This window comes from Hyla sarda, unplaced genomic scaffold, assembly GCF_029499605.1.
Source record: "Hyla sarda isolate aHylSar1 unplaced genomic scaffold, aHylSar1.hap1 scaffold_784, whole genome shotgun sequence".
Lineage (NCBI taxonomy): Eukaryota > Metazoa > Chordata > Amphibia > Anura > Hylidae > Hyla > Hyla sarda.
The window spans coordinates 133,645-158,280 of NW_026610808.1; the positions used below are offsets into that span (position 1 = coordinate 133,645).

At 43.4% G+C, this 24,636-nt stretch overlaps 14 pseudogenes; all 14 read right to left on the bottom strand.

Annotated features, from left to right (window-relative positions):
• Positions 1–1,160: 1,160 nt before the first annotated feature.
• Positions 1,161–1,424, bottom strand: LOC130346301 (U2 spliceosomal RNA; annotated as a pseudogene).
• Positions 1,425–2,903: 1,479 nt separating this feature from the next.
• Positions 2,904–3,167, bottom strand: LOC130346338 (U2 spliceosomal RNA; annotated as a pseudogene).
• Positions 3,168–4,642: 1,475 nt separating this feature from the next.
• On the bottom strand, positions 4,643–4,906 carry LOC130346302 (U2 spliceosomal RNA; annotated as a pseudogene).
• Positions 4,907–6,379: 1,473 nt separating this feature from the next.
• On the bottom strand, positions 6,380–6,644 carry LOC130346325 (U2 spliceosomal RNA; annotated as a pseudogene).
• Positions 6,645–8,130: 1,486 nt separating this feature from the next.
• LOC130346304 (U2 spliceosomal RNA) lies at positions 8,131–8,394 on the bottom strand (annotated as a pseudogene).
• A 1,477-nt stretch (positions 8,395–9,871) lies between these two features.
• On the bottom strand, positions 9,872–10,135 carry LOC130346305 (U2 spliceosomal RNA; annotated as a pseudogene).
• A 1,473-nt stretch (positions 10,136–11,608) lies between these two features.
• Positions 11,609–11,872, bottom strand: LOC130346306 (U2 spliceosomal RNA; annotated as a pseudogene).
• A 1,473-nt stretch (positions 11,873–13,345) lies between these two features.
• Positions 13,346–13,609, bottom strand: LOC130346307 (U2 spliceosomal RNA; annotated as a pseudogene).
• Positions 13,610–15,087: 1,478 nt separating this feature from the next.
• LOC130346308 (U2 spliceosomal RNA) lies at positions 15,088–15,351 on the bottom strand (annotated as a pseudogene).
• Positions 15,352–16,837: 1,486 nt separating this feature from the next.
• On the bottom strand, positions 16,838–17,101 carry LOC130346309 (U2 spliceosomal RNA; annotated as a pseudogene).
• A 1,479-nt stretch (positions 17,102–18,580) lies between these two features.
• On the bottom strand, positions 18,581–18,844 carry LOC130346311 (U2 spliceosomal RNA; annotated as a pseudogene).
• A 1,482-nt stretch (positions 18,845–20,326) lies between these two features.
• On the bottom strand, positions 20,327–20,590 carry LOC130346312 (U2 spliceosomal RNA; annotated as a pseudogene).
• A 1,476-nt stretch (positions 20,591–22,066) lies between these two features.
• On the bottom strand, positions 22,067–22,330 carry LOC130346313 (U2 spliceosomal RNA; annotated as a pseudogene).
• A 1,479-nt stretch (positions 22,331–23,809) lies between these two features.
• On the bottom strand, positions 23,810–24,073 carry LOC130346314 (U2 spliceosomal RNA; annotated as a pseudogene).
• Between the last annotated feature and the right edge of the window lie 563 nt (positions 24,074–24,636).

Genomic DNA, 24,636 nt, shown 5'->3' on the forward strand with positions numbered 1-24,636 from the left:
TTGTTGCACATAGCTGCCTGCCTGTCTCTAGTTACCCCACTGGCTGTAGCTGCGTCCCTTCCGACATGGAATAACACCAACTGTAACGATAAACTGAAAATTAACAGTATAAACCTGCATCATTTTGGACTCTGGTATTTGCTGAATCCGGGTGACCTGACAATCGATGGTGGTGCCGCTGGTGATTCTGGCCTTCTTGGAATCTGTTGGGCCTATGTGTTAGCTCACACATCACTTGGGTATCCATGGTAACTACCACAACATGGTCATCTGCAGTTTACATCTAGCCCGTGGCATTGAATGGCATTTTAAAAGTGCTAAGGGTCCTGGTGCAATAATCCTCCCATGAGGATCAGCCTCAACGGCTTTGTAGATTGCACTCATGTCAGCAACTCCATATACATTTTTTTTTCTTCATGCTTCTTTCTTCATCCTTTTTTCTTTCTGTCATTCAGACTTTCATTCATTCGATCTCTCTCACTCACTTGCTTTAACTCATTTGTTCTCACTCACTCACTCACTCACTCACTCAATCACTCACTCATTCACTCTCACTCACTCTCACTCTCTCACTCACTCGCTCACTAAGTCAGTCTCTCTCTCTCTCTCTCTTTTTCTTTTTATATATATTTTTTTCCGTCTTCTTCTTCTTCTTCTTCTTCTTCTTCAGACCCTGTCATAGCACTAATGCCTTTCCAATACCACCAGCAGATGGAGACACTCCATTGCAACATTGGTTGTGAGCAGCAGTTTCTAAAAACAAATGCCTCATGGCGGATTTCCCATCCATCAATGGATGGTAAATTTTGTTTTTATCATTCACTGACCACAGAAACCAATGCATGGTCAAGCAACAGCAATGACACACCCTTGTGTATAGGCATGAGACCCTCATGTCATTTAACAGGATTCAGCACCACCCACAAGACAGCTACCTGTCATGTCATGTCAAACCTGCACAGGTGTGCTAGATTATTATTATTTAGTTTTATTTTATTTTTTTACACCAATCAGTGTGCAAACATGGTCATTAAAACGCTAAATGAATAGACGTTCATAAACCAGTCAGTGCAACTCATCATTTTGGTCTCCAATTCTCAAACTCAAATTCTCACCCACGGAGGATTAAATGAGAATCTTTCTTGTTTAACACTGGAATGGGGTGGTGCACTGTTCACTACCCGAAGATACTGCCACATCGGGTCAATGCATAGGGCGACAGAAGCAAGCTTCCAAATCAGCTCCCTTTCTCAAAAATCCATTTAATTTATGGTCCCCAGATAGGGAACGTATGTATCAGTATGTGCTCACAAGTCACCCAAGTGCAAGTATTCACACAAAAAAAAACGTGCCTCAGGATGCGATCTGTCGCAAGATCCTTTCTTTTTTTACACTTGATCTAAGCCAAAAGGCCTAGAGGGGATAACCGGGAAAGGGGTGGACCCAACCATGTCCCCTTCATGAGCACTCACATTACTCATAGGAATGGAAGGAAGGCTGGCAGCCAACCAGCCTCCCATACACTTTCTGGGTGGGTGGCAGTCAGCCACCCATACATACATACAGCACAGGCTAAACCCACATCATCACTTAAAAAAAGGACAGGCGACCATTGCACTCTGATGGAGCATTTAGCAATGCAATCCATAGCCTGGCTTTTGCCTGAACCCCCATCACTCCTCCTCTTGCATATAAGACAATATTTCAGATCTGCATATGAAAACAACACGCCTACCTTTGTTGCACATAGCTGCCTGCCTGTCTCTAGTTACCCCACTGGCTGTAGCTGCGTCCCTTCCGACATGGAATAACACCAACTGTAACGATAAACTGAAAATTAACAGTATAAACCTGCATCATTTTGGACTCTGGTATTTGCTGAATCCGGGTGACCTGACAATCGATGGTGGTGCCGCTGGTGATTCTGGCCTTCTTGGAATCTGTTGGGCCTATGTGTTAGCTCACACATCACTTGGGTATCCATGGTAACTACCACAACATGGTCATCTGCAGTTTACATCTAGCCCGTGGCATTGAATGGCATTTTAAAAGTGCTAAGGGTCCTGGTGCAATAATCCTCCCATGAGGATCAGCCTCAACGGCTTTGTAGATTGCACTCATGTCAGCAACTCCATATACATTTTTTTTTCTTCATGCTTCTTTCTTCATCCTTTTTTCTTTCTGTCATTCAGACTTTCATTCATTCGATCTCTCTCACTCACTTGCTTTAACTCATTTGTTCTCACTCACTCACTCACTCACTCAATCACTCACTCACTCATTCACTCTCACTCACTCTCACTCTCTCACTCACTCGCTCACTAAGTCAGTCTCTCTCTCTCTCTCTCTTTTTCTTTTTATATATATTTTTTTCCGTCTTCTTCTTCTTCTTCTTCTTCTTCTTCTTCTTCAGACCCTGTCATAGCACTAATGCCTTTCCAATACCACCAGCAGATGGAGACACTCCATTGCAACATTGGTTGTGAGCAGCAGTTTCTAAAAACAAATGCCTCATGGCGGATTTCCCATCCATCAATGGATGGTAAATTTTGTTTTTATCATTCACTGACCACAGAAACCAATGCATGGTCAAGCAACAGCAATGACACACCCTTGTGTATAGGCATGAGACCCTCATGTCATTTAACAGGATTCAGCACCACCCACAAGACAGCTACCTGTCATGTCATGTCAAACCTGCACAGGTGTGCTAGATTATTATTATTTAGTTTTATTTTATTTTTTTACACCAATCAGTGTGCAAACATGGTCATTAAAACGCTAAATGAATAGACGTTCATAAACCAGTCAGTGCAACTCATCATTTTGGTCTCCAATTCTCAAACTCAAATTCTCACCCACGGAGGATTAAATGAGAATCTTTCTTGTTTAACACTGGAATGGGGTGGTGCACTGTTCACTACCCGAAGATACTGCCACATCGGGTCAATGCATAGGGCGACAGAAGCAAGCTTCCAAATCAGCTCCCTTTCTCAAAAATCCATTTAATTTATGGTCCCCAGAGAGGGAACGTATGTATCAGTATGTGCTCACAAGTCACCCAAGTGCAAGTATTCACACAAAAAAAAACGTGCCTCAGGATGCGATCTGTCGCAAGATCCTTTCTTTTTTTACACTTGATCTAAGCCAAAAGGCCTAGAGGGGATAACCGGGAAAGGGGTGGACCCAACCATGTCCCCTTCATGAGCACTCACATTACTCATAGGAATGGAAGGAAGGCTGGCAGCCAACCAGCCTCCCATACACTTTCTGGGTGGGTGGCAGTCAGCCACCCATACATACATACAGCACAGGCTAAACCCACATCATCACTTAAAAAAAGGACAGGCGACCATTGCACTCTGATGGAGCATTTAGCAATGCAATCCATAGCCTGGCTTTTGCCTGAACCCCCATCACTCCTCCTCTTGCATATAAGACAATATTTCAGATCTGCATATGAAAACAACACGCCTACCTTTGTTGCACATAGCTGCCTGCCTGTCTCTAGTTACCCCACTGGCTGTAGCTGCGTCCCTTCCGACATGGAATAACACCAACTGTAACGATAAACTGAAAATTAACAGTATAAACCTGCATCATTTTGGACTCTGGTATTTGCTGAATCCGGGTGACCTGACAATCGATGGTGGTGCCGCTGGTGATTCTGGCCTTCTTGGAATCTGTTGGGCCTATGTGTTAGCTCACACATCACTTGGGTATCCATGGTAACTACCACAACATGGTCATCTGCAGTTTACATCTAGCCCGTGGCATTGAATGGCATTTTAAAAGTGCTAAGGGTCCTGGTGCAATAATCCTCCCATGAGGATCAGCCTCAACGGCTTTGTAGATTGCACTCATGTCAGCAACTCCATATACATTTTTTTTTCTTCATGCTTCTTTCTTCATCCTTTTTTCTTTCTGTCATTCAGACTTTCATTCATTCGATCTCTCTCACTCACTTGCTTTAACTCATTTGTTCTCACTCACTCACTCACTCACTCAATCACTCACTCACTCATTCACTCTCACTCACTCTCACTCTCTCACTCACTCGCTCACTAAGTCAGTCTCTCTCTCTCTCTCTCTCTTTTTCTTTTTATATATATTTTTTTCCGTCTTCTTCTTCTTCTTCTTCTTCTTCTTCAGACCCTGTCATAGCACTAATGCCTTTCCAATACCACCAGCAGATGGAGACACTCCATTGCAACATTGGTTGTGAGCAGCAGTTTCTAAAAACAAATGCCTCATGGCGGATTTCCCATCCATCAATGGATGGTAAATTTTGTTTTTATCATTCACTGACCACAGAAACCAATGCATGGTCAAGCAACAGCAATGACACACCCTTGTGTATAGGCATGAGACCCTCATGTCATTTAACAGGATTCAGCACCACCCACAAGACAGCTACCTGTCATGTCATGTCAAACCTGCACAGGTGTGCTAGATTATTATTATTTAGTTTTATTTTATTTTTTTACACCAATCAGTGTGCAAACATGGTCATTAAAACGCTAAATGAATAGACGTTCATAAACCAGTCAGTGCAACTCATCATTTTGGTCTCCAATTCTCAAACTCAAATTCTCACCCACGGAGGATTAAATGAGAATCTTTCTTGTTTAACACTGGAATGGGGTGGTGCACTGTTCACTACCCGAAGATACTGCCACATCGGGTCAATGCATAGGGCGACAGAAGCAAGCTTCCAAATCAGCTCCCTTTCTCAAAAATCCATTTAATTTATGGTCCCCAGATAGGGAACGTATGTATCAGTATGTGCTCACAAGTCACCCAAGTGCAAGTATTCACACAAAAAAAAACGTGCCTCAGGATGCGATCTGTCGCAAGATCCTTTCTTTTTTTACACTTGATCTAAGCCAAAAGGCCTAGAGGGGATAACCGGGAAAGGGGTGGACCCAACCATGTCCCCTTCATGAGCACTCACATTACTCATAGGAATGGAAGGAAGGCTGGCAGCCAACCAGCCTCCCATACACTTTCTGGGTGGGTGGCAGTCAGCCACCCATACATACATACAGCACAGGCTAAACCCACATCATCACTTAAAAAAAGGACAGGCGACCATTGCACTCTGATGGAGCATTTAGCAATGCAATCCATAGCCTGGCTTTTGCCTGAACCCCCATCACTCCTCCTCTTGCATATAAGACAATATTTCAGATCTGCATATGAAAACAACACGCCTACCTTTGTTGCACATAGCTGCCTGCCTGTCTCTAGTTACCCCACTGGCTGTAGCTGCGTCCCTTCCGACATGGAATAACACCAACTGTAACGATAAACTGAAAATTAACAGTATAAACCTGCATCATTTTGGACTCTGGTATTTGCTGAATCCGGGTGACCTGACAATCGATGGTGGTGCCGCTGGTGATTCTGGCCTTCTTGGAATCTGTTGGGCCTATGTGTTAGCTCACACATCACTTGGGTATCCATGGTAACTACCACAACATGGTCATCTGCAGTTTACATCTAGCCCGTGGCATTGAATGGCATTTTAAAAGTGCTAAGGGTCCTGGTGCAATAATCCTCCCATGAGGATCAGCCTCAACGGCTTTGTAGATTGCACTCATGTCAGCAACTCCATATACATTTTTTTTTCTTCATGCTTCTTTCTTCATCCTTTTTTCTTTCTGTCATTCAGACTTTCATTCATTCGATCTCTCTCACTCACTTGCTTTAACTCATTTGTTCTCACTCACTCACTCACTCACTCAATCACTCACTCACTCATTCACTCTCACTCACTCTCACTCTCTCACTCACTCGCTCACTAAGTCAGTCTCTCTCTCTCTCTCTCTTTTTCTTTTTATATATATTTTTTTCCGTCTTCTTCTTCTTCTTCTTCTTCTTCTTCAGACCCTGTCATAGCACTAATGCCTTTCCAATACCACCAGCAGATGGAGACACTCCATTGCAACATTGGTTGTGAGCAGCAGTTTCTAAAAACAAATGCCTCATGGCGGATTTCCCATCCATCAATGGATGGTAAATTTTGTTTTTATCATTCACTGACCACAGAAACCAATGCATGGTCAAGCAACAGCAATGACACACCCTTGTGTATAGGCATGAGACCCTCATGTCATTTAACAGGATTCAGCACCACCCACAAGACAGCTACCTGTCATGTCATGTCAAACCTGCACAGGTGTGCTAGATTATTATTATTTAGTTTTATTTTATTTTTTTACACCAATCAGTGTGCAAACATGGTCATTAAAACGCTAAATGAATAGACGTTCATAAACCAGTCAGTGCAACTCATCATTTTGGTCTCCAATTCTCAAACTCAAATTCTCACCCACGGAGGATTAAATGAGAATCTTTCTTGTTTAACACTGGAATGGGGTGGTGCACTGTTCACTACCCGAAGATACTGCCACATCGGGTCAATGCATAGGGCGACAGAAGCAAGCTTCCAAATCAGCTCCCTTTCTCAAAAATCCATTTAATTTATGGTCCCCAGATAGGGAACGTATGTATCAGTATGTGCTCACAAGTCACCCAAGTGCAAGTATTCACACAAAAAAAAAACGTGCCTCAGGATGCGATCTGTCGCAAGATCCTTTCTTTTTTTACACTTGATCTAAGCCAAAAGGCCTAGAGGGGATAACCGGGAAAGGGGTGGACCCAACCATGTCCCCTTCATGAGCACTCACATTACTCATAGGAATGGAAGGAAGGCTGGCAGCCAACCAGCCTCCCATACACTTTCTGGGTGGGTGGCAGTCAGCCACCCATACATACATACAGCACAGGCTAAACCCACATCATCACTTAAAAAAAGGACAGGCGACCATTGCACTCTGATGGAGCATTTAGCAATGCAATCCATAGCCTGGCTTTTGCCTGAACCCCCATCACTCCTCCTCTTGCATATAAGACAATATTTCAGATCTGCATATGAAAACAACACGCCTACCTTTGTTGCACATAGCTGCCTGCCTGTCTCTAGTTACCCCACTGGCTGTAGCTGCGTCCCTTCCGACATGGAATAACACCAACTGTAACGATAAACTGAAAATTAACAGTATAAACCTGCATCATTTTGGACTCTGGTATTTGCTGAATCCGGGTGACCTGACAATCGATGGTGGTGCCGCTGGTGATTCTGGCCTTCTTGGAATCTGTTGGGCCTATGTGTTAGCTCACACATCACTTGGGTATCCATGGTAACTACCACAACATGGTCATCTGCAGTTTACATCTAGCCCGTGGCATTGAATGGCATTTTAAAAGTGCTAAGGGTCCTGGTGCAATAATCCTCCCATGAGGATCAGCCTCAACGGCTTTGTAGATTGCACTCATGTCAGCAACTCCATATACATTTTTTTTTCTTCATGCTTCTTTCTTCATCCTTTTTTCTTTCTGTCATTCAGACTTTCATTCATTCGATCTCTCTCACTCACTTGCTTTAACTCATTTGTTCTCACTCACTCACTCACTCACTCACTCAATCACTCACTCACTCATTCACTCTCACTCACTCTCACTCTCTCACTCACTCGCTCACTAAGTCAGTCTCTCTCTCTCTCTCTCTTTTTCTTTTTATATATATTTTTTTCCGTCTTCTTCTTCTTCTTCTTCTTCTTCTTCTTCTTCTTCAGACCCTGTCATAGCACTAATGCCTTTCCAATACCACCAGCAGATGGAGACACTCCATTGCAACATTGGTTGTGAGCAGCAGTTTCTAAAAACAAATGCCTCATGGCGGATTTCCCATCCATCAATGGATGGTAAATTTTGTTTTTATCATTCACTGACCACAGAAACCAATGCATGGTCAAGCAACAGCAATGACACACCCTTGTGTATAGGCATGAGACCCTCATGTCATTTAACAGGATTCAGCACCACCCACAAGACAGCTACCTGTCATGTCATGTCAAACCTGCACAGGTGTGCTAGATTATTATTATTTAGTTTTATTTTATTTTTTTACACCAATCAGTGTGCAAACATGGTCATTAAAACGCTAAATGAATAGACGTTCATAAACCAGTCAGTGCAACTCATCATTTTGGTCTCCAATTCTCAAACTCAAATTCTCACCCACGGAGGATTAAATGAGAATCTTTCTTGTTTAACACTGGAATGGGGTGGTGCACTGTTCACTACCCGAAGATACTGCCACATCGGGTCAATGCATAGGGCGACAGAAGCAAGCTTCCAAATCAGCTCCCTTTCTCAAAAATCCATTTAATTTATGGTCCCCAGATAGGGAACGTATGTATCAGTATGTGCTCACAAGTCACCCAAGTGCAAGTATTCACACAAAAAAAAACGTGCCTCAGGATGCGATCTGTCGCAAGATCCTTTCTTTTTTTACACTTGATCTAAGCCAAAAGGCCTAGAGGGGATAACCGGGAAAGGGGTGGACCCAACCATGTCCCCTTCATGAGCACTCACATTACTCATAGGAATGGAAGGAAGGCTGGCAGCCAACCAGCCTCCCATAGACTTTCTGGGTGGGTGGCAGTCAGCCACCCATACATACATACAGCACAGGCTAAACCCACATCATCACTTAAAAAAAGGACAGGCGACCATTGCACTCTGATGGAGCATTTAGCAATGCAATCCATAGCCTGGCTTTTGCCTGAACCCCCATCACTCCTCCTCTTGCATATAAGACAATATTTCAGATCTGCATATGAAAACAACACGCCTACCTTTGTTGCACATAGCTGCCTGCCTGTCTCTAGTTACCCCACTGGCTGTAGCTGCGTCCCTTCCGACATGGAATAACACCAACTGTAACGATAAACTGAAAATTAACAGTATAAACCTGCATCATTTTGGACTCTGGTATTTGCTGAATCCGGGTGACCTGACAATCGATGGTGGTGCCGCTGGTGATTCTGGCCTTCTTGGAATCTGTTGGGCCTATGTGTTAGCTCACACATCACTTGGGTATCCATGGTAACTACCACAACATGGTCATCTGCAGTTTACATCTAGCCCGTGGCATTGAATGGCATTTTAAAAGTGCTAAGGGTCCTGGTGCAATAATCCTCCCATGAGGATCAGCCTCAACGGCTTTGTAGATTGCACTCATGTCAGCAACTCCATATACATTTTTTTTTCTTCATGCTTCTTTCTTCATCCTTTTTTCTTTCTGTCATTCAGACTTTCATTCATTCGATCTCTCTCACTCACTTGCTTTAACTCATTTGTTCTCACTCACTCACTCACTCACTCACTCAATCACTCACTCACTCATTCACTCTCACTCACTCTCTCACTCACTCGCTCACTAAGTCAGTCTCTCTCTCTCTCTCTCTTTTTCTTTTTATATATATTTTTTTCCGTCTTCTTCTTCTTCTTCTTCTTCTTCTTCTTCTTCAGACCCTGTCATAGCACTAATGCCTTTCCAATACCACCAGCAGATGGAGACACTCCATTGCAACATTGGTTGTGAGCAGCAGTTTCTAAAAACAAATGCCTCATGGCGGATTTCCCATCCATCAATGGATGGTAAATTTTGTTTTTATCATTCACTGACCACAGAAACCAATGCATGGTCAAGCAACAGCAATGACACACCCTTGTGTATAGGCATGAGACCCTCATGTCATTTAACAGGATTCAGCACCACCCACAAGACAGCTACCTGTCATGTCATGTCAAACCTGCACAGGTGTGCTAGATTATTATTATTTAGTTTTATTTTATTTTTTTACACCAATCAGTGTGCAAACATGGTCATTAAAACGCTAAATGAATAGACGTTCATAAACCAGTCAGTGCAACTCATCATTTTGGTCTCCAATTCTCAAACTCAAATTCTCACCCACGGAGGATTAAATGAGAATCCTTCTTGTTTAACACTGGAATGGGGTGGTGCACTGTTCACTACCCGAAGATACTGCCACATCGGGTCAATGCATAGGGCGACAGAAGCAAGCTTCCAAATCAGCTCCCTTTCTCAAAAATCCATTTAATTTATGGTCCCCAGATAGGGAACGTATGTATCAGTATGTGCTCACAAGTCACCCAAGTGCAAGTATTCACACAAAAAAAAACGTGCCTCAGGATGCGATCTGTCGCAAGATCCTTTCTTTTTTTACACTTGATCTAAGCCAAAAGGCCTAGAGGGGATAACCGGGAAAGGGGTGGACCCAACCATGTCCCCTTCATGAGCACTCACATTACTCATAGGAATGGAAGGAAGGCTGGCAGCCAACCAGCCTCCCATACACTTTCTGGGTGGGTGGCAGTCAGCCACCCATACATACATACAGCACAGGCTAAACCCACATCATCACTTAAAAAAAGGACAGTCGACCATTGCACTCTGATGGAGCATTTAGCAATGCAATCCATAGCCTGGCTTTTGCCTGAACCCCCATCACTCCTCCTCTTGCATATAAGACAATATTTCAGATCTGCATATGAAAACAACACGCCTACCTTTGTTGCACATAGCTGCCTGCCTGTCTCTAGTTACCCCACTGGCTGTAGCTGCGTCCCTTCCGACATGGAATAACACCAACTGTAACGATAAACTGAAAATTAACAGTATAAATCTGCATCATTTTGGACTCTGGTATTTGCTGAATCCGGGTGACCTGACAATCGATGGTGGTGCCGCTGGTGATTCTGGCCTTCTTGGAATCTGTTGGGCCTATGTGTTAGCTCACACATCACTTGGGTATCCATGGTAACTACCACAACATGGTCATCTGCAGTTTACATCTAGCCCGTGGCATTGAATGGCATTTTAAAAGTGCTAAGGGTCCTGGTGCAATAATCCTCCCATGAGGATCAGCCTCAACGGCTTTGTAGATTGCACTCATGTCAGCAACTCCATATACATTTTTTTTTCTTCATGCTTCTTTCTTCATCCTTTTTTCTTTCTGTCATTCAGACTTTCATTCATTCGATCTCTCTCACTCACTTGCTTTAACTCATTTGTTCTCACTCACTCACTCACTCACTCAATCACTCACTCACTCATTCACTCTCACTCACTCTCACTCTCTCACTCACTCGCTCACTAAGTCAGTCTCTCTCTCTCTCTCTCTTTTTCTTTTTATATATATTTTTTTCCGTCTTCTTCTTCTTCTTCTTCTTCTTCTTCAGACCCTGTCATAGCACTAATGCCTTTCCAATACCACCAGCAGATGGAGACACTCCATTGCAACATTGGTTGTGAGCAGCAGTTTCTAAAAACAAATGCCTCATGGCGGATTTCCCATCCATCAATGGATGGTAAATTTTGTTTTTATCATTCACTGACCACAGAAACCAATGCATGGTCAAGCAACAGCAATGACACACCCTTGTGTATAGGCATGAGACCCTCATGTCATTTAACAGGATTCAGCACCACCCACAAGACAGCTACCTGTCATGTCATGTCAAACCTGCACAGGTGTGCTAGATTATTATTATTTAGTTTTATTTTATTTTTTTACACCAATCAGTGTGCAAACATGGTCATTAAAACGCTAAATGAATAGACGTTCATAAACCAGTCAGTGCAACTCATCATTTTGGTCTCCAATTCTCAAACTCAAATTCTCACCCACGGAGGATTAAATGAGAATCTTTCTTGTTTAACACTGGAATGGGGTGGTGCACTGTTCACTACCCGAAGATACTGCCACATCGGGTCAATGCATAGGGCGACAGAAGCAAGCTTCCAAATCAGCTCCCTTTCTCAAAAATCCATTTAATTTATGGTCCCCAGATAGGGAACGTATGTATCAGTATGTGCTCACAAGTCACCCAAGTGCAAGTATTCACACAAAAAAAAACGTGCCTCAGGATGCGATCTGTCGCAAGATCCTTTCTTTTTTTACACTTGATCTAAGCCAAAAGGCCTAGAGGGGATAACCGGGAAAGGGGTGGACCCAACCATGTCCCCTTCATGAGCACTCACATTACTCATAGGAATGGAAGGAAGGCTGGCAGCCAACCAGCCTCCCATACACTTTCTGGGTGGGTGGCAGTCAGCCACCCATACATACATACAGCACAGGCTAAACCCACATCATCACTTAAAAAAAGGACAGGCGACCATTGCACTCTGATGGAGCATTTAGCAATGCAATCCATAGCCTGGCTTTTGCCTGAACCCCCATCACTCCTCCTCTTGCATATAAGACAATATTTCAGATCTGCATATGAAAACAACACGCCTACCTTTGTTGCACATAGCTGCCTGCCTGTCTCTAGTTACCCCACTGGCTGTAGCTGCGTCCCTTCCGACATGGAATAACACCAACTGTAACGATAAACTGAAAATTAACAGTATAAACCTGCATCATTTTGGACTCTGGTATTTGCTGAATCCGGGTGACCTGACAATCGATGGTGGTGCCGCTGGTGATTCTGGCCTTCTTGGAATCTGTTGGGCCTATGTGTTAGCTCACACATCACTTGGGTATCCATGGTAACTACCACAACATGGTCATCTGCAGTTTACATCTAGCCCGTGGCATTGAATGGCATTTTAAAAGTGCTAAGGGTCCTGGTGCAATAATCCTCCCATGAGGATCAGCCTCAACGGCTTTGTAGATTGCACTCATGTCAGCAACTCCATATACATTTTTTTTTCTTCATGCTTCTTTCTTCATCCTTTTTTCTTTCTGTCATTCAGACTTTCATTCATTCGATCTCTCTCACTCACTTGCTTTAACTCATTTGTTCTCACTCACTCACTCACTCACTCAATCACTCACTCACTCATTCACTCTCACTCACTCTCACTCTCTCACTCACTCGCTCACTAAGTCAGTCTCTCTCTCTCTCTCTCTTTTTCTTTTTATATATATTTTTTTCCGTCTTCTTCTTCTTCTTCTTCTTCTTCTTCAGACCCTGTCATAGCACTAATGCCTTTCCAATACCACCAGCAGATGGAGACACTCCATTGCAACATTGGTTGTGAGCAGCAGTTTCTAAAAACAAATGCCTCATGGCGGATTTCCCATCCATCAATGGATGGTAAATTTTGTTTTTATCATTCACTGACCACAGAAACCAATGCATGGTCAAGCAACAGCAATGACACACCCTTGTGTATAGGCATGAGACCCTCATGTCATTTAACAGGATTCAGCACCACCCACAAGACAGCTACCTGTCATGTCATGTCAAACCTGCACAGGTGTGCTAGATTATTATTATTTAGTTTTATTTTATTTTTTTACACCAATCAGTGTGCAAACATGGTCATTAAAACGCTAAATGAATAGACGTTCATAAACCAGTCAGTGCAACTCATCATTTTGGTCTCCAATTCTCAAACTCAAATTCTCACCCACGGAGGATTAAATGAGAATCTTTCTTGTTTAACACTGGAATGGGGTGGTGCACTGTTCACTACCCGAAGATACTGCCACATCGGGTCAATGCATAGGGCGACAGAAGCAAGCTTCCAAATCAGCTCCCTTTCTCAAAAATCCATTTAATTTATGGTCCCCAGATAGGGAACGTATGTATCAGTATGTGCTCACAAGTCACCCAAGTGCAAGTATTCACACAAAAAAAAACGTGCCTCAGGATGCGATCTGTCGCAAGATCCTTTCTTTTTTTACACTTGATCTAAGCCAAAAGGCCTAGAGGGGATAACCGGGAAAGGGGTGGACCCAACCATGTCCCCTTCATGAGCACTCACATTACTCATAGGAATGGAAGGAAGGCTGGCAGCCAACCAGCCTCCCATACACTTTCTGGGTGGGTGGCAGTCAGCCACCCATACATACATACAGCACAGGCTAAACCCACATCATCACTTAAAAAAAGGACAGGCGACCATTGCACTCTGATGGAGCATTTAGCAATGCAATCCATAGCCTGGCTTTTGCCTGAACCCCCATCACTCCTCCTCTTGCATATAAGACAATATTTCAGATCTGCATATGAAAACAACACGCCTACCTTTGTTGCACATAGCTGCCTGCCTGTCTCTAGTTACCCCACTGGCTGTAGCTGCGTCCCTTCCGACATGGAATAACACCAACTGTAACGATAAACTGAAAATTAACAGTATAAACCTGCATCATTTTGGACTCTGGTATTTGCTGAATCCGGGTGACCTGACAATCGATGGTGGTGCCGCTGGTGATTCTGGCCTTCTTGGAATCTGTTGGGCCTATGTGTTAGCTCACACATCACTTGGGTATCCATGGTAACTACCACAACATGGTCATCTGCAGTTTACATCTAGCCCGTGGCATTGAATGGCATTTTAAAAGTGCTAAGGGTCCTGGTGCAATAATCCTCCCATGAGGATCAGCCTCAACGGCTTTGTAGATTGCACTCATGTCAGCAACTCCATATACATTTTTTTTTCTTCATGCTTCTTTCTTCATCCTTTTTTCTTTCTGTCATTCAGACTTTCATTCATTCGATCTCTCTCACTCACTTGCTTTAACTCATTTGTTCTCACTCACTCACTCACTCAATCACTCACTCACTCATTCACTCTCACTCACTCTCACTCTCTCACTCACTCGCTCACTAAGTCAGTCTCTCTCTCTCTCTCTCTTTTTCTTTTTATATATATTTTTTTCCGTCTTCTTCTTCTTCTTCTTCTTCTTCTTCTTCTTCTTCAGACCCTGTCATAGCACTAATGCCTTTCCAATACCACCAGCAGATGGAGACACTCCATTGCAACATTGGTTGTGAGCAGCAGTTTCTAAAAACAAATGCCTCATGGCGGATTTCCCATCCATCAATGGATGGTAAATTTTGTTTTTATCATTCACTGACCACAGAAACCAATGCATGGTCAAGCAACAGCAATGACACACCCTTGTGTATAGGCATGAGACCCTCATGTCATTTAACAGGATTCAGCACCACCCACAAGACAGCTACCTGTCATGTCATGTCAAACCTGCACAGGTGTGCTAGATTATTATTATTTAGTTTTATTTTATTTTTTTACACCAATCAGTGTGCAAACATGGTCATTAAAACGCTAAATGAATAGACGTTCATAAACCAGTCAGTGCAACTCATCATTTTGGTCTCCAATTCTCAAACTCAAATTCTCACCCACGGAGGATTAAATGAGAATCTTTCTTGTTTAACACTGGAATGGGGTGGTGCACTGTTCACTACCCGAAGATACTGCCACATCGGGTCAATGCATAGGGCGACAGAAGCAAGCTTCCAAATCAGCTCCCTTTCTCAAAAATCCATTTAATTTATGGTCCCCAGATAGGGAACGTATGTATCAGTATGTGCTCACAAGTCACCCAAGTGCAAGTATTCACACAAAAAAAAACGTGCCTCAGGATGCGATCTGTCGCAAGATCCTTTCTTTTTTTACACTTGATCTAAGCCAAAAGGCCTAGAGGGGATAACCGGGAAAGGGGTGGACCCAACCATGTCCCCTTCATGAGCACTCACATTACTCATAGGAATGGAAGGAAGGCTGGCAGCCAACCAGCCTCCCATACACTTTCTGGGTGGGTGGCAGTCAGCCACCCATACATACATACAGCACAGGCTAAACCCACATCATCACTTAAAAAAAGGACAGGCGACCATTGCACTCTGATGGAGCATTTAGCAATGCAATCCATAGCCTGGCTTTTGCCTGAACCCCCATCACTCCTCCTCTTGCATATAAGACAATATTTCAGATCTGCATATGAAAACAACACGCCTACCTTTGTTGCACATAGCTGCCTGCCTGTCTCTAGTTACCCCACTGGCTGTAGCTGCGTCCCTTCCGACATGGAATAACACCAACTGTAACGATAAACTGAAAATTAACAGTATAAACCTGCATCATTTTGGACTCTGGTATTTGCTGAATCCGGGTGACCTGACAATCGATGGTGGTGCCGCTGGTGATTCTGGCCTTCTTGGAATCTGTTGGGCCTATGTGTTAGCTCACACATCACTTGGGTATCCATGGTAACTACCACAACATGGTCATCTGCAGTTTACATCTAGCCCGTGGCATTGAATGGCATTTTAAAAGTGCTAAGGGTCCTGGTGCAATAATCCTCCCATGAGGATCAGCCTCAACGGCTTTGTAGATTGCACTCATGTCAGCAACTCCATATACATTTTTTTTTCTTCATGCTTCTTTCTTCATCCTTTTTTCTTTCTGTCATTCAGACTTTCATTCATTCGATCTCTCTCACTCACTTGCTTTAACTCATTTGTTCTCACTCACTCACTCACTCACTCACTCAATCACTCACTCACTCATTCACTCTCACTCACTCTCACTCTCTCACTCACTCGCTCACTAAGTCAGTCTCTCTCTCTCTCTCTCTTTTTCTTTTTATATATATTTTTTTCCGTCTTCTTCTTCTTCTTCTTCTTCTTCTTCTTCTTCTTCAGACCCTGTCATAGCACTAATGCCTTTCCAATACCACCAGCAGATGGAGACACTCCATTGCAACATTGGTTGTGAGCAGCAGTTTCTAAAAACAAATGCCTCATGGCGGATTTCCCATCCATCAATGGATGGTAAATTTTGTTTTTATCATTCACTGACCACAGAAACCAATGCATGGTCAAGCAACAGCAATGACACACCCTTGTGTATAGGCATGAGACCCTCATGTCATTTAACAGGATTCAGCACCACCCACAAGACAGCTACCTGTCATGTCATGTCAAACCTGCACAGGTGTGCTAGATTATTATTATTTAGTTTTATTTTATTTTTTTACACCAATCAGTGTGCAAACATGGTCATTAAAACGCTAAATGAATAGACGTTCATAAACCAGTCAGTGCAACTCATCATTTTGGTCTCCAATTCTCAAACTCAAATTCTCACCCACGGAGGATTAAATGAGAATCTTTCTTGTTTAACACTGGAATGGGGTGGTGCACTGTTCACTACCCGAAGATACTGCCACATCGGGTCAATGCATAGGGCGACAGAAGCAAGCTTCCAAATCAGCTCCCTTTCTCAAAAATCCATTTAATTTATGGTCCCCAGATAGGGAACGTATGTATCAGTATGTGCTCACAAGTCACCCAAGTGCAAGTATTCACACAAAAAAAAACGTGCCTCAGGATGCGATCTGTCGCAAGATCCTTTCTTTTTTTACACTTGATCTAAGCCAAAAGGCCTAGAGGGGATAACCGGGAAAGGGGTGGACCCAACCATGTCCCCTTCATGAGCACTCACATTACTCATAGGAATGGAAGGAAGGCTGGCAGCCAACCAGCCTCCCATACACTTTCTGGGTGGGTGGCAGTCAGCCACCCATACATACATACAGCACAGGCTAAACCCACATCATCACTTAAAAAAAGGACAGGCGACCATTGCACTCTGATGGAGCATTTAGCAATGCAATCCATAGCCTGGCTTTTGCCTGAACCCCCATCACTCCTCCTCTTGCATATAAGACAATATTTCAGATCTGCATATGAAAACAACACGCCTACCTTTGTTGCACATAGCTGCCTGCCTGTCTCTAGTTACCCCACTGGCTGTAGCTGCGTCCCTTCCGACATGGAATAACACCAACTGTAACGATAAACTGAAAATTAACAGTATAAACCTGCATCATTTTGGACTCTGGTATTTGCTGAATCCGGGTGACCTGACAATCGATGGTGGTGCCGCTGGTGATTCTGGCCTTCTTGGAATCTGTTGGGCCTATGTGTTAGCTCACACATCACTTGGGTATCCATGGTAACTACCACAACATGGTCATCTGCAGTTTACATCTAGCCCGTGGCATTGAATGGCATTTTAAAAGTGCTAAGGGTCCTGGTGCAATAATCCTCCCATGAGGATCAGCCTCAACGGCTTTGTAGATTGCACTCATGTCAGCAACTCCATATACATTTTTTTTTCTTCATGCTTCTTTCTTCATCCTTTTTTCTTTCTGTCATTCAGACTTTCATTCATTCGATCTCTCTCACTCACTTGCTTTAACTCATTTGTTCTCACTCACTCACTCACTCACTCAATCACTCACTCACTCATTCACTCTCACTCACTCTCACTCTCTCACTCACTCGCTCACTAAGTCAGTCTCTCTCTCTCTCTCTCTTTTTCTTTTTATATATATTTTTTTCCGTCTTCTTCTTCTTCTTCTTCTTCTTCTTCTTCTTCAGACCCTGTCATAGCACTAATGCCTTTCCAATACCACCAGCAGATGGAGACACTCCATTGCAACATTGGTTGTGAGCAGCAGTTTCTAAAAACAAATGCCTCATGGCGGATTTCCCATCCATCAATGGATGGTAAATTTTGTTTTTATCATTCACTGACCACAGAAACCAATGCATGGTCAAGCAACAGCAATGACACACCCTTGTGTATAGGCATGAGACCCTCATGTCATTTAACAGGATTCAGCACCACCCACAAGACAGCTACCTGTCATGTCATGTCAAACCTGCACAGGTGTGCTAGATTATTATTATTTAGTTTTATTTTATTTTTTTACACCAATCAGTGTGCAAACATGGTCATTAAAACGCTAAATGAATAGACGTTCATAAACCAGTCAGTGCAACTCATCATTTTGGTCTCCAATTCTCAAACTCAAATTCTCACCCACGGAGGATTAAATGAGAATCTTTCTTGTTTAACACTGGAATGGGGTGGTGCACTGTTCACTACCCGAAGATACTGCCACATCGGGTCAATGCATAGGGCGACAGAAGCAAGCTTCCAAATCAGCTCCCTTTCTCAAAAATCCATTTAATTTATGGTCCCCAGATAGGGAACGTATGTATCAGTATGTGCTCACAAGTCACCCAAGTGCAAGTATTCACACAAAAAAAAACGTGCCTCAGGATGCGATCTGTCGCAAGATCCTTTCTTTTTTTACACTTGATCTAAGCCAAAAGGCCTAGAGGGGATAACCGGGAAAGGGGTGGACCCAACCATGTCCCCTTCATGAGCACTCACATTACTCATAGGAATGGAAGGAAGGCTGGCAGCCAACCAGCCTCCCATACACTTTCTGGGTGGGTGGCAGTCAGCCACCCATACATACATACAGCACAGGCTAAACCCACATCATCACTTAAAAAAAGGACAGGCGACCATTGCACTCTGATGGAGCATTTAGCAATGCAATCCATAGCCTGGCTTTTGCCTGAACCCCCATCACTCCTCCTCTTGCATATAAGACAATATTTCAGATCTGCATATGAAAACAACACGCCTACCTTTGTTGCACATAGCTGCCTGCCTGTCTCTAGTTACCCCACTGGCTGTAGCTGCGTCCCTTCCGACATGGAATAACACCAACTGTAACGATAAACTGAAAATTAACAGTATAAACCTGCATCATTTTGGACTCTGGTATTTGCTGAATCCGGGTGACCTGACAATCGATGGTGGTGCCGCTGGTGATTCTGGCCTTCTTGGAATCTGTTGGGCCTATGTGTTAGCTCACACATCACTTGGGTATCCATGGTAACTACCACAACATGGTCATCTGCAGTTTACATCTAGCCCGTGGCATTGAATGGCATTTTAAAAGTGCTAAGGGTCCTGGTGCAATAATCCTCCCATGAGGATCAGCCTCAACGGCTTTGTAGATTGCACTCATGTCAGCAACTCCATATACATTTTTTTTTCTTCATGCTTCTTTCTTCATCCTTTTTTCTTTCTGTCATTCAGACTTTCATTCATTCGATCTCTCTCACTCACTTGCTTTAACTCATTTGTTCTACTCACTCACTCAATCACTCACTCACTCATTCACTCTCACTCACTCTCACTCTCTCACTCACTCGCTCACTAAGTCAGTCTCTCTCTCTCTCTCTCTTTTTCTTTTTATATATATTTTTTTCCGTCTTCTTCTTCTTCTTCTTCTTCTTCTTCTTCTTCTTCTTCTTCTTCAGACCCTGTCATAGCACTAATGCCTTTCCAATACCACCAGCAGATGGAGACACTCCATTGCAACATTGGTTGTGAGCAGCAGTTTCTAAAAACAAATGCCTCATGGCGGATTTCCCATCCATCAATGGATGGTAAATTTTGTTTTTATCATTCACTGACCACAGAAACCAATGCATGGTCAAGCAACAGCAATGACACACCCTTGTGTATAGGCATGAGACCCTCATGTCATTTAACAGGATTCAGCACCACCCACAAGACAGCTACCTGTCATGTCATGTCAAACCTGCACAGGTGTGCTAGATTATTATTATTTAGTTTTATTTTATTTTTTTACACCAATCAGTGTGCAAACATGGTCATTAAAACGCTAAATGAATAGACGTTCATAAACCAGTCAGTGCAACTCATCATTTTGGTCTCCAATTCTCAAACTCAAATTCTCACCCACGGAGGATTAAATGAGAATCTTTCTTGTTTAACACTGGAATGGGGTGGTGCACTGTTCACTACCCGAAGATACTGCCACATCGGGTCAATGCATAGGGCGACAGAAGCAAGCTTCCAAATCAGCTCCCTTTCTCAAAAATCCATTTAATTTATGGTCCCCAGATAGGGAACGTATGTATCAGTATGTGCTCACAAGTCACCCAAGTGCAAGTATTCACACAAAAAAAAACGTGCCTCAGGATGCGATCTGTCGCAAGATCCTTTCTTTTTTTACACTTGATCTAAGCCAAAAGGCCTAGAGGGGATAACCGGGAAAGGGGTGGACCCAACCATGTCCCCTTCATGAGCACTCACATTACTCATAGGAATGGAAGGAAGGCTGGCAGCCAACCAGCCTCCCATACACTTTCTGGGTGGGTGGCAGTCAGCCACCCATACATACATACAGCACAGGCTAAACCCACATCATCACTTAAAAAAAGGACAGGCGACCATTGCACTCTGATGGAGCATTTAGCAATGCAATCCATAGCCTGGCTTTTGCCTGAACCCCCATCACTCCTCCTCTTGCATATAAGACAATATTTCAGATCTGCATATGAAAACAACACGCCTACCTTTGTTGCACATAGCTGCCTGCCTGTCTCTAGTTACCCCACTGGCTGTAGCTGCGTCCCTTCCGACATGGAATAACACCAACTGTAACGATAAACTGAAAATTAACAGTATAAACCTGCATCATTTTGGACTCTGGTATTTGCTGAATCCGGGTGACCTGACAATCGATGGTGGTGCCGCTGGTGATTCTGGCCTTCTTGGAATCTGTTGGGCCTATGTGTTAGCTCACACATCACTTGGGTATCCATGGTAACTACCACAACATGGTCATCTGCAGTTTACATCTAGCCCGTGGCATTGAATGGCATTTTAAAAGTGCTAAGGGTCCTGGTGCAATAATCCTCCCATGAGGATCAGCCTCAACGGCTTTGTAGATTGCACTCATGTCAGCAACTCCATATACATTTTTTTTTCTTCATGCTTCTTTCTTCATCCTTTTTTCTTTCTGTCATTCAGACTTTCATTCATTCGATCTCTCTCACTCACTTGCTTTAACTCATTTGTTCTCACTCACTCACTCACTCACTCAATCACTCACTCACTCATTCACTCTCACTCACTCTCACTCTCTCACTCACTCGCTCACTAAGTCAGTCTCTCTCTCTCTCTCTCTTTTTCTTTTTATATATATTTTTTTCCGTCTTCTTCTTCTTCTTCTTCTTCTTCTTCTTCAGACCCTGTCATAGCACTAATGCCTTTCCAATACCACCAGCAGATGGAGACACTCCATTGCAACATTGGTTGTGAGCAGCAGTTTCTAAAAACAAATGCCTCATGGCGGATTTCCCATCCATCAATGGATGGTAAATTTTGTTTTTATCATTCACTGACCACAGAAACCAATGCATGGTCAAGCAACAGCAATGACACACCCTTGTGTATAGGCATGAGACCCTCATGTCATTTAACAGGATTCAGCACCACCCACAAGACAGCTACCTGTCATGTCATGTCAAACCTGCACAGGTGTGCTAGATTATTATTATTTAGTTTTATTTTATTTTTTTACACCAATCAGTGTGCAAACATGGTCATTAAAACGCTAAATGAATAGACGTTCATAAACCAGTCAGTGCAACTCATCATTTTGGTCTCCAATTCTCAAACTCAAATTCTCACCCACGGAGGATTAAATGAGAATCTTTCTTGTTTAACACTGGAATGGGGTGGTGCACTGTTCACTACCCGAAGATACTGCCACATCGGGTCAATGCATAGGGCGACAGAAGCAAGCTTCCAAATCAGCTCCCTTTCTCAAAAATCCATTTAATTTATGGTCCCCAGATAGGGAACGTATGTATCAGTATGTGCTCACAAGTCACCCAAGTGCAAGTATTCACACAAAAAAAAACGTGCCTCAGGATGCGATCTGTCGCAAGATCCTTTCTTTTTTTACACTTGATCTAAGCCAAAAGGCCTAGAGGGGATAACCGGGAAAGGGGTGGACCCAACCATGTCCCCTTCATGAGCACTCACATTACTCATAGGAATGGAAGGAAGGCTGGCAGCCAACCAGCCTCCCATACACTTTCTGGGTGGGTGGCAGTCAGCCACCCATACATACATACAGCACAGGCTAAACCCACATCATCACTTAAAAAAAGGACAGGCGACCATTGCACTCTGATGGAGCATTTAGCAATGCAATCCATAGCCTGGCTTTTGCCTGAACCCCCATCACTCCTCCTCTTGCATATAAGACAATATTTCAGATCTGCATATGAAAACAACACGCCTACCTTTGTTGCACATAGCTGCCTGCCTGTCTCTAGTTACCCCACTGGCTGTAGCTGCGTCCCTTCCGACATGGAATAACACCAACTGTAACGATAAACTGAAAATTAACAGTATAAACCTGCATCATTTTGGACTCTGGTATTTGCTGAATCCGGGTGACCTGACAATCGATGGTGGTGCCGCTGGTGATTCTGGCCTTCTTGGAATCTGTTGGGCCTATGTGTTAGCTCACACATCACTTGGGTATCCATGGTAACTACCACAACATGGTCATCTGCAGTTTACATCTAGCCCGTGGCATTGAATGGCATTTTAAAAGTGCTAAGGGTCCTGGTGCAATAATCCTCCCATGAGGATCAGCCTCAACGGCTTTGTAGATTGCACTCATGTCAGCAACTCCATATACATTTTTTTTTCTTCATGCTTCTTTCTTCATCCTTTTTTCTTTCTGTCATTCAGACTTTCATTCATTCGATCTCTCTCACTCACTTGCTTTAACTCATTTGTTCTCACTCACTCACTCACTCACTCAATCACTCACTCACTCATTCACTCTCACTCACTCTCACTCTCTCACTCACTCGCTCACTAAGTCAGTCTCTCTCTCTCTCTCTCTTTTTCTTTTTATATATATTTTTTTCCGTCTTCTTCTTCTTCTTCTTCTTCTTCTTCTTCTTCAGACCCTGTCATAGCACTAATGCCTTTCCAATACCACCAGCAGATGGAGACACTCCATTGCAACATTGGTTGTGAGCAGCAGTTTCTAAAAACAAATGCCTCATGGCGGATTTCCCATCCATCAATGGATGGTAAATTTTGTTTTTATCATTCACTGACCACAGAAACCAATGCATGGTCAAGCAACAGCAATGACACACCCTTGTGTATAGGCATGAGACCCTCATGTCATTTAACAGGATTCAGCACCACCCACAAGACAGCTACCTGTCATGTCATGTCAAACCTGCACAGGTGTGCTAGATTATTATTATTTAGTTTTATTTTATTTTTTTACACCAATCAGTGTGCAAACATGGTCATTAAAACGCTAAATGAATAGACGTTCATAAACCAGTCAGTGCAACTCATCATTTTGGTCTCCAATTCTCAAACTCAAATTCTCACCCACGGAGGATTAAATGAGAATCTTTCTTGTTTAACACTGGAATGGGGTGGTGCACTGTTCACTACCCGAAGATACTGCCACATCGGGTCAATGCATAGGGCGACAGAAGCAAGCTTCCAAATCAGCTCCCTTTCTCAAAAATCCATTTAATTTATGGTCCCCAGATAGGGAACGTATGTATCAGTATGTGCTCACAAGTCACCCAAGTGCAAGTATTCACACAAAAAAAAACGTGCCTCAGGATGCGATCTGTCGCAAGATCCTTTCTTTTTTTACACTTGATCTAAGCCAAAAGGCCTAGAGGGGATAACCGGGAAAGGGGTGGACCCAACCATGTCCCCTTCATGAGCACTCACATTACTCATAGGAATGGAAGGAAGGCTGGCAGCCAACCAGCCTCCCATACACTTTCTGGGTGGGTGGCAGTCAGCCACCCATACATACATACAGCACAGGCTAAACCCACATCATCACTTAAAAAAAGGACAGGCGACCATTGCACTCTGATGGAGCATTTAGCAATGCAATCCATAGCCTGGCTTTTGCCTGAACCCCCATCACTCCTCCTCTTGCATATAAGACAATATTTCAGATCTGCATATGAAAACAACACGCCTACCTTTGTTGCACATAGCTGCCTGCCTGTCTCTAGTTACCCCACTGGCTGTAGCTGCGTCCCTTCCGACATGGAATAACACCAACTGTAACGATAAACTGAAAATTAACAGTATAAACCTGCATCATTTTGGACTCTGGTATTTGCTGAATCCGGGTGACCTGACAATCGATGGTGGTGCCGCTGGTGATTCTGGCCTTCTTGGAATCTGTTGGGCCTATGTGTTAGCTCACACATCACTTGGGTATCCATGGT